General features: G+C 43.3%; 1 protein-coding gene and 1 long non-coding RNA gene across 2 annotated transcripts in view; both read left to right on the plus strand.

Moving 5' to 3' along the window:
- Positions 1-9,499, plus strand: part of LOC105519411 — a 48,214-nt gene extending 38,715 nt beyond the window's left edge. The window contains exon 2 of the long non-coding RNA XR_001002963.1: positions 8,358-9,499. This is a non-coding gene — a long non-coding RNA (uncharacterized LOC105519411). The remainder of the gene's footprint in view (positions 1-8,357) is intronic.
- Positions 1-16,149, plus strand: part of TIAM2 (T-cell lymphoma invasion and metastasis 2) — a 569,840-nt gene that overhangs the window by 176,473 nt on the left and 377,218 nt on the right. The window lies entirely within an intron of this gene.

The following is a 16,149-nucleotide window of genomic DNA, read 5'->3' on the forward strand; positions in this document are numbered from 1 at the left end:
TTGTTCTTGGAAACTTAAAGTGACACTTTTTCACCTTTAAGCTAGAAGAAGAAGGATCTGAAGCCAGCTTTCATATAAAATGCATCAGCTCTCAGCATCAGCCTGCAGTCTGAAGGCCTCCAAGCAGTCGAGGTGATTGTACTGCCCATGGAATCAGTGTCATGAAGCTGCCTTATACACATGGCCTAAAATGATTACGTGCTGAGCAGATAGACTTTCCTCTTCCAGGATAGCTGTTTAGTATTATTCCATTTCATTGAATGTTGAATGGCCGTTAAGCCCCATGTCCGGGAGTCTAAATCTTACCAAGATGAATTCAGACGTTGGCCCTGGCTGTGGGGAGTCTGCATTCTTACTTTCCTAGCCTATCAACATGGCAGCCTGCTATCAGGTGACAGAGTGGTTGGTGCCTTGAACAACCTGTGTTTGTCCTCTTTCTCTTGCAGCTTCTTGTCCCATCTCCCAACCCCCGCCATAAAGGCCAGTGTGTCAGGGTGTCAGAGTGCAGAATTGTCAGGTCATATGTAGTCAAAAACAATCAGGTGTGGTTCTCTGTGAGCTGTTAGCAGAAATTCCTTGGATTTTTTTCTTGTACCTCGACAGGAGCATGAGCATTGACTTTCTTTTTGAACACAGGTGTCTTGATTCCTAGTTATTTGTGGTGATTCTCTGATCCAAGTAGGAATGGCCCAGAGATGGAGAGGAGAGTGTTGGGAGGTGGAGGGGGAAAGAGGTGGCCCATTTAGTTTCTGGGGCTGGGGAGCAGGCTGGAGAAAGGGCATATCCTGATTCCCTAGTGTCTAGTGAGGTGGAGAATGTGTGGTCAGCACGCTCACTATGTCACCGGACCTATGAGAAGGTGGTGGTCTCTTTCATCACCTTTTAAATCAATAACAGAGGAGCTCCCAGTCAAAGAAAGGAGGGGGAAGATGAGGATGTGAACAGGGCTCTCCTGGAGACATGACCAAGGGAGGCTGGTGACTGGGCAGCCTTACCTACTGGGAAGGCCTTGCAGAGGAGGCAGCCTTAGGTAGAGAGGTGTGGCTGACTGAGCCCCCTCAAGTTGAGCAGAAAGGGCGGAGCATCCCAGGCAGAGGAAATGGGAAACCCTGGCCTTGCTCCTGTAACTGCGGGTGTCAGTGGACATCTCTGCCATCCCCTTGGTCCCCAGGGCTGCCTGAGAATGCAGCTGGCAGAAGGAAGAACGGGTACCCTTCCAGCCTCTCACTCAGTTCCCACAGTTAGCCTCAGGGGCGGTGTTAATCTCCATTTGACAACTAAGGAAAGAGTAGCTAAGGAACTTGCCCAAGGAGTGCACGCCTAATAAAGAACAAAACCAAAGATGCAAACCCAGTGCATCTGATTCAGATCCCCAGTGCATGCTTCTCCCCTGTGTGCTCACCTGCCTCCCCATGGGCCTGCTGGAGGGGTTCTGCCATGCCCTGAGACCCTATGCTCTGGGACCTCGTGCCTCCCTCTCAGCAGCTCACAACACTGGACTCCCAACACCTATGGAAACTTGCTGCCATAAGTGTCTAAAAACAAAAACAGAAAACACTTATGGAAATGGCTCAATCCATCATGGTCCCAAAGTTCACATAATATTTGGATTATTCGCACCAAATGACGTAATTTTTCAGGATATAATATCTGAGATATTTGAATAAAATGAACAAAGGGCATTGTAGGACTGAGAGTCAGAGCATCACTTGGATTCTCAGTCTTATGTTCCTGGGCAAGTGTAGAACCTCTGAGCTTGTTTTCTGGTGTTAAAATGAGAGCCTTGTGCCTGGCAATTCCTAATTCCTGATTTAGTGCTCATAGAATCCCTCTCTCCATGGTGGTAGACTTAAGTTGCTTCTTTGGGGACTCTCAAGGATCATGCGAGTGAAGCACGTGTGGATAGGACACAGGAAACACGATCTCAGTTAACAGAGGAGCCCTGGGTATCCTCCATCACAGGAATAAACTTCCCTAATAGGAAATGATTGCCTTGATGTTATTGTAATTATTCTTAACACTGGATACTTGAAAAGACATGACTTCATATTGTTCTAATCTAATGGAACATAGCTCCACACATTTTAAGTAGATTTTTAACTACAGAACAATAAAACATTTAGCAAATTATGTTCAAACGTGTCTGCACACACGGATACTTTCAGCTCGGTGCCAGCCGTTCTGCTCCCATATGGGCTGACCAAATGGATCAGCTGGATGAGGCAGCTTGGGTTCTGGCATCTGTGAGCAACTCTGGCACCTTCCCTTCCACATGGCAGGGCAGGCTGGCTGAGGCTTGGAGCTGAACGTGGTTGGGAGAGGCCCTCATTCAAACCGAGTTTCCTTGGTACTGCTCCATCTTGTTTTTAGCCCACTGGTTATTAATCCTGTGTCACTAGTGCTGGGACAAATCGCTCATGTTGAAATTCTGTCTCCTGGCTTCTTAATCACATGCCTTCATCTTTTGTGGAGCACGAAGGGAGAGGACGACGTCAGGATGCCAGTTGCCAGCTTTGCTGATTACTGGCAGCTCTCATAAGAGCTTCACCGGGGGAAATTGGAGATTAATTTTAAAAGGGTCAGAGCCTCTCTATAGATGGTATCTCCATATTGTCCTCCTAGCCTTCTGTTTCTCAGCTGTAATTTATAGATGATTCTTCAGGCTGTACGCAGTTTACAGCCTACTAATAGGTCATTTGGAAATCAGCTAAGAGGGGCAAATGATAACTAGATCACAGGAGCCTCTACATTGTAACTGAAGTTGGCTGGGCTCAGTGACTCACACCTGTAATCACAGCACTTTGGGAGGCCAAGGCCAGCGGATCACCTGAGGTCAGGAGTTCCACACCTGCCTGGCCAACATGGTGAAACCCCGTCTCTACTAACAATACAAAAATTACCCAGGCATGGTGGCATGCACCTGTAATTGCAGCTACTTGGGAGGCTGAGGCAGGAGAATCGCTTGAACCTGGGAGGCAGAGGTTGTAGTGAGCCGAGATTGTGCCACTGCGCTCCAGCCTGGGTGACAAAAGACTCTTGTCTCCCAAAAAAAAAAAAAAATTAGCAGTGTGTGGTGGTGCACTATTATAGTCCCAGCTACTCAAGAGGCTGAGGTGGGAGGATCACTTGAGCCCAGGAGTTCCAGGGTGCAGTGAGCTGTGATTGTACCACTCCGCTGCATCCTGAGTGACAGAGCAAGACCCTAACTCTAAAAAATAAAAACTGAAGGTAACTCAATGTCTCTTTCTTCATGCAGTTGGCCCCTTGTGGTTGTTTCTCTGAGGAGCCACTCTGCCAGGTCCTTTCCCTCTGTCTCTCTTCTGTGACCTCATAAAATTGACCTGGAAGCCTGGTCACCGTCCCTTAGTTGGATTTCTGTAGGTGAGAGGGGATGTCACTGTTTTCGAAGCAGTTGGGCCTACCTGCAATCCTGAGCACTGCTGGGCCCTCATCAAGACACAGTCTCAACTGGGCATGGGGCTCACGCCTGTAATACCAGCACTCTGGGGGGCCGAGGCGGGCGGATCACATGAGGTCAGGAGTTCAAGACCAGTCTGGCCAACATGTGAAACCTCATGTCTTCTAAAAATACAAAAATTAGCTGGGTGTGGTGGTGCACATCTGTAATCCCAGCTACTTGGGAGGCTGAGGCACAAGAATCACTCAAACCCAGGAGGCGGAGGTTGCAGTGAGGTGAGATCACGCCACTGCACTCCTGCCTGGGTGACAGAGTGAGACTCCATCTCAAAAAAAGAAACAGTCTCGTGGGCTGCAGTGTAGGGTGACTGCCCAGATGTCTGGTTGTTGAGGTATGTAGGGGAAGCAGCCTTTGAAAGAAAAGGCATATAATTTTGGGGTCAGGTGTACTTAGCTTGAAATCCAGTCTCTGTCACTTTCTAGGTGTGTCATCTTGGCTAAGTTATTTAACCCCTTTGAACCTCAGTTTTTTCATTTGCAGTGTGAGTTTAATGAATACATCTAGGTTGGTGCAAAAGTAATCGCGGTTTTGCCATGACTCCCCCACTTTTATTTTTTGAGACGGAGTCTTGCTCTATCGCCCAGGCTGGAGCACAGTGGCACCATTTCGGCTCACTGCAACCTCTGCCTCCTGGGTTCAAGCGATTCTTCTGCCTCAGCCTCCCGAGTAGTGGGATTACAGGCGTGCACTATCATGCCTGGCTAATTTTTGTATTTTTAGTAGAGACGGGGTTTCACCATGTTGGCCAGGCTGGTCTCAAACTCCTTACCTCATGATCTGTCCACTTCAGCCTCCCAAAGTGCTGAGATTACAGGCGTAAGCCACAGTGCCCAGCCGCCATTACTTTAAATGGCAAAAACCGCAATTACATTTGCACCAACCTAATACTTTTCAGGTCTGTTTGGCTGGATTAAACAAGCGATGTAAGTTACCTGACACCAGGGGACTCCCAGCCAGTGACATCTGTTTGAGCAGCACCTTCATTTCCATTTGCCTTCATTGTCATCCATTTTATGAAAGAATCACTGTACTATGCATTTAGAAACCAAGGACAGTTACAGCAAATGCATCGTTTATGGCAATTTGTGCTGCAGAAAACTGGTTCTAAAATGTTTCATTTTCCTCCAGGTATTCTGCCTCGACACTACCACTTCACAAATTTATTTCAAAGACGTTTTATCCTTTGCACCATATTCCCTTTGAAAAGTAGGGATTTGATGCACATGTACCCTAGAACTTAAAGTATAATAATAAAAAAATAAAAATAAAAAAAAAAAAAGAAAAGTAGGGATTTGGACCTCCTACTGTTTATTTACTATGAAATTAGAGCTAGTATTATGGGAGCTCAGTGCACACTGGTAACTGCTTACAAAAGGTGATCCCTGACTCTGTGAGAATGCACTTCTTCACAAGAACTATAGCTGTGTATGGAGTTTGAAGTAAGCCCACCTGTTTGTCATGTCCCCTCAGCATGGATCTCTGATCCAGATACTTCACAGATCTCTGGAGTAGCTGAATGAGTGTGTGTGAGAGACTAGGCTTTATTTACTTATTTATTTGTAGAGATAGGCTCCCTCTCTGTTGCCAGGTTGGTCTTGAACTCCTGGCCTCAAGCAGTCCTGTTTCGGCTTCCCAAAGTGCTGGGATTATAGGCATGAGCCACTTGAGTAGGCTTTGAATGCAGCAGCTCATACTGGGTTTGACACCTAAAAATGGAGCTGCATAGCATATATAGTGGCTGTCTGCTTAGTGTCTCACCATACGCCAAAACACCATGCACAATGGAGAAAGCAGGAACTGGGGATCGAAGGCTAATAGGCTCAGAATTCTAGCTCTGCTGTTTGCCATGAGACACTGGGCAAAGCACATCTCTGACCCTCAGTTTCTTTCTTTGTGGAGATAGTTATGTCTATTTTGCAAGTCCTGATTATGCAGAGACATCAATCACATATCACACAAGATCTAGTCGTCATGTTCTGTTATATCCATTTTGCAAGAATTCTTTATAAAGCCCTTAATATATGAGTGCCAATAGTAGTAATAACACTATGCAGAAGAGATGAAGAACATAGGAAATAGTAAATTCATCAGTATTCAGTGTTGGGAGCAAGAGACAGTGTGTGTGTGTGTGTGTGTTTGTTTTGTTTTGTTTTTTAAAAAAAAAAAGAGAACAGTGAGCACCGACCTTGGGCAGGTCGCCTGAGCTCACTCATCTCAGCTGCCTCCCCAAGCGGAAGCTGGCTCTTTTGTTGTAAGGACCAGAGCACAAACATGAGAAGCCTTTGCAAACTAAAGCACTCTCCAAGAGACACTGTCAAGCCCATCATTTCCATGCCTCTGTACTGTTGCTTGCATTTCTACTTTTCAATACCCACCGTCTTCAGCGAGGAATCATTTCACGCGTACTTGTAGCGATGCCATCAGGCACTTACGATACATACTAAATCATCCCAGAGGCCTGGTGTGGTGGCTCACACCTGTAATCCCAGCACTTTGGGAGGCCAAGATGGGCAGATCACTTGAGGTCAGGAGTTCAAGACTAGCCTGGCCAACATGGTGAAACCCCATCTCTACCAAAACTACAAAAAGTAGCCAGGCATGGTGGTGCGTGCCTGTAATCCCAGCTACTCAGGAGGCTAAGGCAGAAAAATCACTTGAACCCAGGGGGGGCAGAAGTTGCAGTGAGCTGAGATCGCACCACTGCACTCCAGCCTGGGCGTCAGAGTGAGATCCTGTCTCAAAAACAACAGCAACAAAATCATCCCAGAAAGCCATGGTCATAAAAATACTTGCCAGAATCCCATAATAAATTTTACTTACATTTTAAGTTCATTTGTTGAAACAGAAACATTTATTTCTCTTACTTGACAACAAAGAAACACACATTTAGTCTGTGTTAGTGTATGTGCCTGTGTTTACAGGTCATTTTATAGGTCCTCACTCCATAATTTGAGTGAATTTGTATCATTTTCTTTTTGTTCACCATTGTGATCTCTGTGCCTTTACCACATGAATACCAATTTGCTGTGGACAGCTGCCCGATCCGGTTACAACCTGGCAAATCTTATCCAGATTTAAGAAAATGACTGTGTAACTTTAGTCTTGTTGCTATTGAGAGTCAAATGACCGAGTTTATCTTCACTGCCTTTTTCTTTCCTAGGTAGCTTTTTTTTTTTTTTTTTGAGACGGAGTCTCGCTCTGTCGCCCAGGCTGGAGTGCAGTGGCTGGATCTCGGCTCACTGCAAGCTCCGCCTCCCGGGTTCACGCCATTCTCCTGCCTCAGCCTCCCGAGTAGCTGGGACTACAGGCGCCCGCCACCTCGCCCGGCTAGTTTTTTGTATTTTTTTAGTAGAGACGGGGTTTCACCATGTTAGCCAGGATGGTCTCGATCTCCTGACCTCGTGATCCGCCCATCTCGGCCTCCCAAAGTGCTGGGATTACAGGCTTGAGTCACCGCGCCCGGCCCTCCTAGGTAGCTTTTAAGTCAGCTTGTTTAAGTCAGCTTTTAAGTTTGAAGAATAAACTCATTCGCAAAACACTTAGAATAATCCAAGTAATAGATGATATTTTGGCACCAGTTTTGTGTGGATCGTTCACACATTTCCCTCTATGCCAAAAGCACGGTAGAAAGATGAAAAATATTTCAGCCACCTTTCTTGTCACACATGACAACAGGATGCCTTAAAATATATGATGCTGGGCTCAATGGCTTACACCTGTAATCCCAGAAGTTTGGAAGGCCAAGGTGGGTGGATCACCTGAGGTCAGGAGTTCGAGATCAGCCTGGCCAAAATGGTGAAACCCCGTTTCTATTAAAAATACAAAACAACTAGACGGGCATGGTGGCGCGTGCCTGTAGTCCCGGCTACTCACGGGGCTGAGGCAAGAGAATCGCTTCAACCCAGGAGGCGGAGGTTGCAGTGAGCCGAGATTGTGCCCCTGCACTCCAGCCTGGGTGACAGAGCAAGGCTCCATCTCAAAAAAAAAGCATTCATTTTAGGGTGAGACTTACTATGTTTAGGTCCCATCTCTGCTACCAGACATGTGTCTTGGTAAAGTTACTTGGCGTGGTTACTTAAACTAGTCCAACTAGTTGAATTATATAACTAGATAGTAGGCTCCTACAGAATGCTTCCATGTCGTTATGCTTATGAATGTATTTTTCAACTTTTATATGATTATTTCTTAATTTAAGAAAGCCAACAGGGACCAAAAAAAGACACTTTTTTGACCTTAAGACAGCAAAAGATGTGAAAACATGGTGATGTATATTTTCAGAATTTTGTATCCATCACACATTTAAGATTTTAATGGACTTCAAGATGCTAATAGATATTTTGAAATTTCTCTGGAAATTCACTTGGTTCTCAGCTCCAAGCTGAACAAGGACCACGGGCACCCAGGTGTAGGTATTTTGTAAGCCACAACTTGAGATGGTCATACCTGGTGATGCTCTGTAAGGAGCTAAGAAGGCAGGACCACACGATCCTATTAAAAGGTAGCACTGAATGGCCTTCTTTTTAGACATGCTCCACTGAAGCCTTTTCGTCTGCATGGGAAGGAACCAAGGCCCAACAAGTTTAGGTGACTGTGTTACTTATTGGCAGATTCATGTGTGGAGCCTGGGTCAGTTGACTTCCAGGACAGGGCTGTCTCCTGAACCATTCCAGCATTTGGAGAGCAATGAACACTGCGTGACGTGGTTCTTCCTGCTCTGTTGGAAGAAGGCATGGCATTTTAGAGCACAGAAATTCATCAAACATTGAAACATTTGCTGTTGTATTGACACCATCTTTTCTTTAGGAATGATCTTGGAAAAAACTAGGAAAAGTTATTCCGTGGACCAGTGATGACCAGTTATTGTTCCTTTTGTCAACAGGCAAGATGATGATGAATGAAGTCCTGGCAGCTTCCTGTGTCCCAGGCCTTGTAGAAATAAATGAGACAGACGTGCTTCAAAGTTCTAATGTGCATCACATCGGATCTTGTTTAAGGAAGCATTAAAAGGAACCCACCGTTACCTATTGAGAAGGCTCTGTGCTCTCAGACATTGTTTCTGATTGAATCCAGAGGTTGCAAGCATGCCTCCCTGTATTACCTGTTGGAGCAGGTTTAATTTTATAAATTTTAAACACAAACTCTATGAGTTTCTAGTTCATAATTGTTCTTTTTGGGGATCCACTCAGATGAACAGTATTGCATCTGTAAGAGATACCCACTTCCACAGGACCAGATTTGATTGCAATATCAGTGGCAACAGACTCCATCTGTAGCATCATCCAGTACCAGTGATGGGAAGGACAGATGGCAAGGAAACCCTTCGGGGGGGAGAGAAAAAGGCATATTGTGTTGGACCTACAGATTACTAGAACCATAGCTTTAGTAAACCAAGGCCTTTTTTCTTGAACACAATCTGTGTAGACTGTGTAGTTCTTGATTGGTGGCTTTAATCCATTGTCATTAGGTATCTCCTTGAACATTCTCAAACACTGAAAATCTTAAGCTCTCATTAAAAAAAAAAAAGTAAATGCAGCTTTCAGAAAATCCAGGATTCAGTACAGTCTTCCGAGTGTTTGACTTCAGCCTCCCTGTCCTGTAATTACCAACAGCAGGTACCCGGGTGGTAGACAAGAAGCCTTGCAGGATAGATAAGGAAATGAGGATGAACAAATATATCACATGGTATCATAAACATACTTTATAAGTACATTTCTTATTAGCTTCTTATTCGGGCAGAGATTATAAAAGTTTGCTGCAAGTATCCAGACCAGGATTTGTGTTTTGGAAATTATCAGTGTTCACAATACCTGCAGGGAAGAAAAAAATATAAAAACTCAAATATGAATACTGTTTACACCCAAAAGAACATTTTTATCATTCTTTTCTTTGTTTTTGGCTCTGTCAGAAATTAAAGTGCTTGGAATGCTGTAGTCTGTGGTCTCTTGAAATTTAATCAATGAGAACCTAGCATTTTCACAGTATGCTGTCACTTTGGACATTCATAATAAAAATTGAAACTAATTTTGGTTGTTAGTCATTTATTTTGCTGTGTAGCTTAGTGCATCTTTTGTGGTCTGTCTGTGCCTAGTAACTGAGCAGTTTGTATGTATAGAGATGTAGAGATACATTCATAGTTGAAGCCTTTCACTGTTGTTTTCTATATTTGAATAACCACTCTCTTTATTTATTGAAAGGCCAAGAGATTTTTGAATGCCAAGGCCTTTTTGAATATGCATTCTATAACACGGATTAAAATTAATTCCTGAGGATTATACCTAAGCTTTCTTGAGTTTCTCCTTACAGCAGATTTTCTATTAAATTGATTATAATTATATTTTCTATTACAAGTAGTAAGTAGAAAACTAGAGAAGACTATAGGTAATATAGTGGCAATTATAGGCTTTTCAATAGGCTCTTTATTTGTTTGATTCTCTGCCCGGTAGTGTTGGAATATTGTTTTATGTATTCTATCATATTGCAGTAAGAAATAAAACAGCTCCAAAGAAACACAGACATGTGAGCCTATATAGAAACTTAGATCTTGCTTGGCACCTGTACCAAATTTGATATGGCAGTGAGAAAAGATCCCTTTCCTTCTATTCTTTTGTAACTAAACTTGCAATTGGCAAACATCCATCTAGCTCCCACTTCCCACCCCGTCAAGCCCCCACCTCCCACAAAGGAACAGTATGGATTTGTGACTAACCTCACCATTCTTGTGCACATATGAGCAAATGATTTGGGAAATTAAATGGGAAAAAAAATAGAAGTTTCTGAGGTTCTTTTCGGTGGATAGGGTGAGAGGAGAAACAGAATAGCAAATGAAGTTAAAAGAGGATCGTTCCTTCAGCACTGGGTGCATATGCAGTCAGCAGTTAGCTGGAGGTGCTTTTCCAATGATCAGGTGCACACGAAGGCCCATCTGTTGGAAGAGTATAATCTTTTTAAAATCCCACGGCAGCATAATAGGGGCAGAGGTTGATGCTTTTGTTCCCTGGATGAATTCCCTTTTCAGAAGCTCCTGCTCCCCTCGACCTGAGCATCTGGACAGGCTCTCTGTGAATCGGCATGAATATTGAACAGTCCGCACTCCATCCCTGCTTCAGTCCATGGCAAAGGAAAGCTTTCAAAAGTCACGGTTCTCCAGGGACTCAAAGCATTTCGAGCTGGTTTTTAAAACAGTATTAAGTGACTTTGACAAACTGAAGCTCTTTGGTATTTGAATAATTAGAAAGAATCCCCCATGGGGGTTGTTTGGCTTTGTAAGTAAATGCTGGCCTCTCACTTGAATTCCAGTACAGAGATCTCATTCAAATGAGATGGGTGGTCTTAGGCAATGTCTTTGTGGTTAATAAATTCCTCATAGAGGGGGGAAAAAACTATTTCAAAATGGCCTCCACAAAGGAATTACCCATAGATGATTACTTTTATCCAGAGTAATTTGTGTTTTAAATGATTTTAAAGTATAAGCAGTTAAGAAAGTCATGAAGTTTGATGCTTTAGAAGAATGCCTCCTTTCATTCGTTATTAATGATTTCCCCAAATCCACTATTTCTGCATCTATGTATGAAAATTGAAGAACATTCCAGACATTGGTGGTGGCATCAAATCCAATCATTTTTATAACTGGGCTTTCTCTTGGAGGACTCTTTAAAGGTTACAGAGAGAGGCAGCTTGGCACAGTGTGTAGACTGGCTCAGTGTGTAGATTGGCTCATAGTTACAGTTTTATAGATGTTTTCTGTACCTTTTAGTATCTGTGAAAAATATTATATTTACTCCTTTTATTTCTTCGGAGGCACACATCTCTTTCAAAAACTTTTTTAAATTTTTTTAATATCATAGAAATATATTCTATCTGTGAGCTATAAGGAAATAAAATGATGCTCATTTTCATCCATTCTTATATTATTACAAAACTAAATCATTTCTCAATCCTATAAGATACAAATCAATTGCCTATTATTGTAGATGACTTAGGAAAGAAGATTGTAAACTAGAAAAAATATACATGCATTTTTAGTCCAGACTTTTAAAACTACAAATTCAAGCACTGTATTCAGATATATTTTCTAAAAAGATACCATTCATAAAATTAATGCAAATTTTAAAATCCACTAAAGGATCCATAGTGCTAGAAATAAATGTGGCTTTCAGATGGCTGTGACTTCCAGCTTGTACAACTGGGAAAAAGCCCGAATATGCCTCTTTTTAATTTTGTCTGCTTGATCATGGGATGGGAAGAATATTACGGAGTGGAAGCAATTGCTGTTGCAAAGATGTTTTGCAAAGCTTTATGAAGACTGTGGCAAATGTTATCTTGTATCTCAAGGGACCTTGTGTGGAGAGTTGCACTGATATTTAGAAGTTCGCACCTGGTGTCACACAGGCCAAGAGCCACAGCAGTCAGAAATGCAAGGGGGACCTCCCTGCTTCTTACAGCTTCATTCCCACCCTTTCATTACAATAGAAAAGGAAAAAGCTAACGAGGAAAAGGAAGTAACTTTTGCCGGAAATGTCCATGCAATTGCGGGCTTTCTTTTCCCTGTGTAATGTGAGTGCAGAAATGTCCATGCACTAGAGGGTTTTCTTTTTTTGTTTTTTGTTTTTTTACCTTTAGATGGAGTCTCACTCTGTGGCCCAGGCTGGAGTGCAATGGCATGATCTCGGCTCACTGCAACCTCCACCTCCCAGGTTCAAGCAATTCTCCTGCCTCAGCCTCCCAAGTAGCTGGGATTACAGGCACCTGCCACCATGCCTGGCTAATTTTTGTATTTTTAGTAGAGATGGAGTTTCACCATGTTGGCCAGGCTAGTCTTGAACTCCTGACCGCAGGTGGTCCACCCGCCGTGGCCTCCCAAAGTGCTGGGATTACAGACATGAACCACCGCACTCAGCCCAAGGGCTTTCTTTATCCTGTGTGATGTGAGTGCTCTCACAAGTACACATAGCATGGGACTGAAGGCCATAAGCAGAGTGACTAGAATCCTCTTAGGCCACAAAAAAGCAAAACTCTCAAAGGTGAGGCCTGGCTAGGGACTGCCAGGAGAGCGCAGGGACCAAGAGGCCAGCTCTGGGTTCTGCAACAAGAGCTGGGGCTCCAGTGCCCCAGAAAGGGATTCCCAGGTTCTCACCTCATGTACGGCAGGTGTGGCCACAACCGAAGCCCCACCTTCTTCACGCTGACTCCAGGTCCTGTGCTTGTTTTATTATTAGAATCTTGCAAATTTGTCTCCAAATACCAATATTCCTTCATTCATCCAACACGTATGTATCTAGTGCTTACTAAATACACAGTGCGGTGCTTGAGATCAGAAATGGAACAATGCATTAAAATTATGCTTGAGCATGTCAGTAGAACGTGCATGTTCAATGGGAATACGGGTGTGTATTGCAGCTTAAGCACAAGAGGAATGCAAAGGAAGCTCACAGAGGCAGATGCAAATCAGTAGTTTCCCTAAAAATGACTTGTTCTTTATTAGCTCAACTTGCCACTATCGTAAAAAAGAAAACAGTTCTTACTGTTTAGTCTTTTGCTGTTTCCTAGCCAGTAACACATTTATAGTTTTATTTGGATTGGAGAACCAAGAGATTATATTGACTTATACTAGTGAACGCCTCTTTTCTAAACCCTGAAACTCTAGCAAGGATACAGGTCCCACCATCCATGAATGCTGCCATTGAATTCAACATGAGAAGTGACCCGTTTCACCTGTAAATGGGGTGGGGGAACTCAAAATACTTTCAAACACAAGGACTTTGGCTTTACAACGTTTGGAAAATTACAGAACACAAGAAACTATTTATATCAAACCAAAAGAATTCAGAGTTTCTCAAGAGATCTCTCTTATTAAAAAAAAAAAAAAATGTGTATTTCATGGAATAAGGAGAGACTATGGCAAGAGAGTGGGATAGAAAGAAAGTTATTCTTTTCTGAACTTGGTTTGATTTTCCTGGGGCCATCTTAGCAGTACACAGAAATAAGGTTAGTTTTCCCCGATCCCCATCACAATGAACAGTTGCATAGAAGTAGGGTTGATTGAATGTTTTCAGTCTAGTTGTATCTGACTTAGAAAGATGTTATCATTAAATACAAAAGGAGAAACTAAAGCCAATAGATAATCGGAGAATTGTGGATTTAATTCAGCATTAGCTGCTATCTTTTTCTGAGGCAGAAGGATACATCAGATCTAAGTACAGGAATTTAACTAAATGGAATGTAAGACTTATGATATGTAGGTTTCCTTTGGAAATCCAGACATCTCTGTCCAGATGTGAAGACTGTAGAGAATACATGTTGTTTAAAGCAGATTATTAACCTGAATAAGTACAAGCATGACCACCCCCAAATCATTTGCTAATCATTGTTTCTTTGACTTCAGCCAAGACACAAGCAATAATGTTCCTTCTATTCAACTAAAATCCTACTTACATTCCAAGTAAACGTAATAATTCCTCAGTATGCTCAACCAGACCATCAAAACCTTCGAGCTGAGGATCCCCAAGATATTACAGCAACAGACTATTTTCTAGCATAGTTGGGGCTTAAGGTTTTTCCAATGGATCTCCAGTTTTTCAGGAATTTGAATACATTTTTTAAATGCACTAACATAAATGCTTTACTGGATATAATCCTAACAGTCTTTGCTGTTGCAAAGGCCACCAGGACCTTGAGGTGCTCCGGGTCTGGGTTAATGCCTGTGGGGTTCACCATGCTGGACTGGGGGCCGCAACAGCACCAGGCACAGAGCTCAGTTCATAAAGCACCAGCTTGTAACATAAATGGACATTAACGACAGTCACTCTCCTCCCAAGGACAGAGCAAAAAGGAAACCCACTTAATAGAACAGATGGGGTTAGTGTATTTTAGCTCATCCCTTAAACAGTCACTAAACACCGGCATCCCATTGGATTTGTCTGTGCTTACATCAAGGAAGTTTCTTCTCTTACCAAATTCCTTCCATCACCCGTAAAGAAAGCACATTCCTTCACTCAGGTGTGTCTCCTCAGCTCCTCAGCTTCAGTTTGCTTCTTTTTTATTCCTTGCCCTTGGTTTCCACTTGGATTATTTGGTAAATGTGTGTCGCTGAAGATGCTTGCCATGGCTTCCAGGGTTGGTCCCAAACGTGTCTGCATATTAGAATCACCTGGGAAGCTTCAACAATCCTGAATCCTGTGTCCCTTCCGCAAAGATTATGACTGCTAGAGTGTGCCCTGGGCATTGGGAGTTTTAGAGGCTCTCCGGGTGGATTCTAATATGCAGACAAGTTTGGGAATCCCTGGGCTACAGGGAAGAAAGGAAAGGTTTCGAAGTCCTGGGCCTCCTGTGGGTTGTGTGATTTGGAGCAAGTCATCTAACCCCGCCCAGCCTTGGTTTCTCTGTGTGAAAAAGACAGTTGTGCCGGCAGTTTTCCCATCTGCATAATGAAAACCATGTTTACATGAGGTGATTAGTAATACCACATGTAATGGGTTTGGCACAGGCTGGGCACTCGGGAAATGATAGCCATCATGCATCCCTAAGGTAAAATAAAGGCAAGGAAACACTGCGGATGATTAAGTGAGGTCAGTTTAATGGAAACAAAAACAAGTAGGTGACAGCCATGCTCACTGTCACATGGGATGTGGTTTCTTTCCCTGACACAATTGAATTGTTCATCTATTTCTAGCATGTTGGAAAGAATGTTACCACCTTATACTCAGAGATAAGGCTATTGTGTTCATCTGTTTTTCCAGGGTTGGGTGGGTCTGCCCAGGGCTTTGTGAACAGGATCTGCCTGGTAGATAAATCCGAGGAGTACTGGGAAGTGGACTCTTTGGCAAGGGCTGATTGATTTCATGAGTTTGGTGGGTACATGGCTGATCACATGTCACTGGGGTGAATGTGACTCCTATACTCAGACTTGGGGAAGGGTAGAAAGTCTATCTCATTTTGTTCTTGGTGAGTGGTCTCTTATGGTGGCATAATAAGGGGAGGTTGGTGGTGTATTAGAGAGAGAATGTCAGAGCTGAAAGAAACTCAGATCATCAGCTGAGCCCCAGGAGTTCTTAATAGTGAACACTCTGAGATTATAGGAAACACCTTCAACATATTTAACGTTTTCTTTGATGAGGGCCATGGCTTCTTGTCTGATTCCATAAGAGCTTGCTAGCCCTCCAATACCAAAGAATCGAGTTTATGAATAAGGAAACAGTCAAAGGAACTGTTTAAAGCCACGTGGGCAGTTAGAAGCAAAACAGGACTAGAACTCAGGTGACCACAGTTTTCCCCAACGTCTACTCCCCCAGTTTTATAGCAAGTCTTAAGGTTAACTGTGGCAAGGGACTGTTTAAGCCACAGGTTCAACTAATTCACTGGGTAATCACAGCCCCAAGCAGACGGTGCATGCTACCAAATGAGGTTTCCATTTTTCTTTAGCTAAGGACATTATGTCTCCTGAAGGTACTAGGAAGAAGGTAGAACTTCTGTTGCTGTTTGGAAATTCTCATTATTTTAACCTACAGTGAAACGTCAGGATTTTAGGGCCTAACAGGAATCTGGACAGACATAAAGGAATTTAAACCACAAGTGCAGTCTGGGTGTGGTTGCTCATGCTTGTAATCCCAGCACTTTGGGAGGCCGAGGCAGGCAGATCACCTGAGGTCAGGAGTTCGAGACCAGCCTGAGCAACA

The sequence above is a fragment of the Colobus angolensis genome, unplaced genomic scaffold (genome assembly GCF_000951035.1).
Source record: "Colobus angolensis palliatus isolate OR3802 unplaced genomic scaffold, Cang.pa_1.0 Scaffold35, whole genome shotgun sequence".
Taxonomy (NCBI): domain Eukaryota; kingdom Metazoa; phylum Chordata; class Mammalia; order Primates; family Cercopithecidae; genus Colobus; species Colobus angolensis.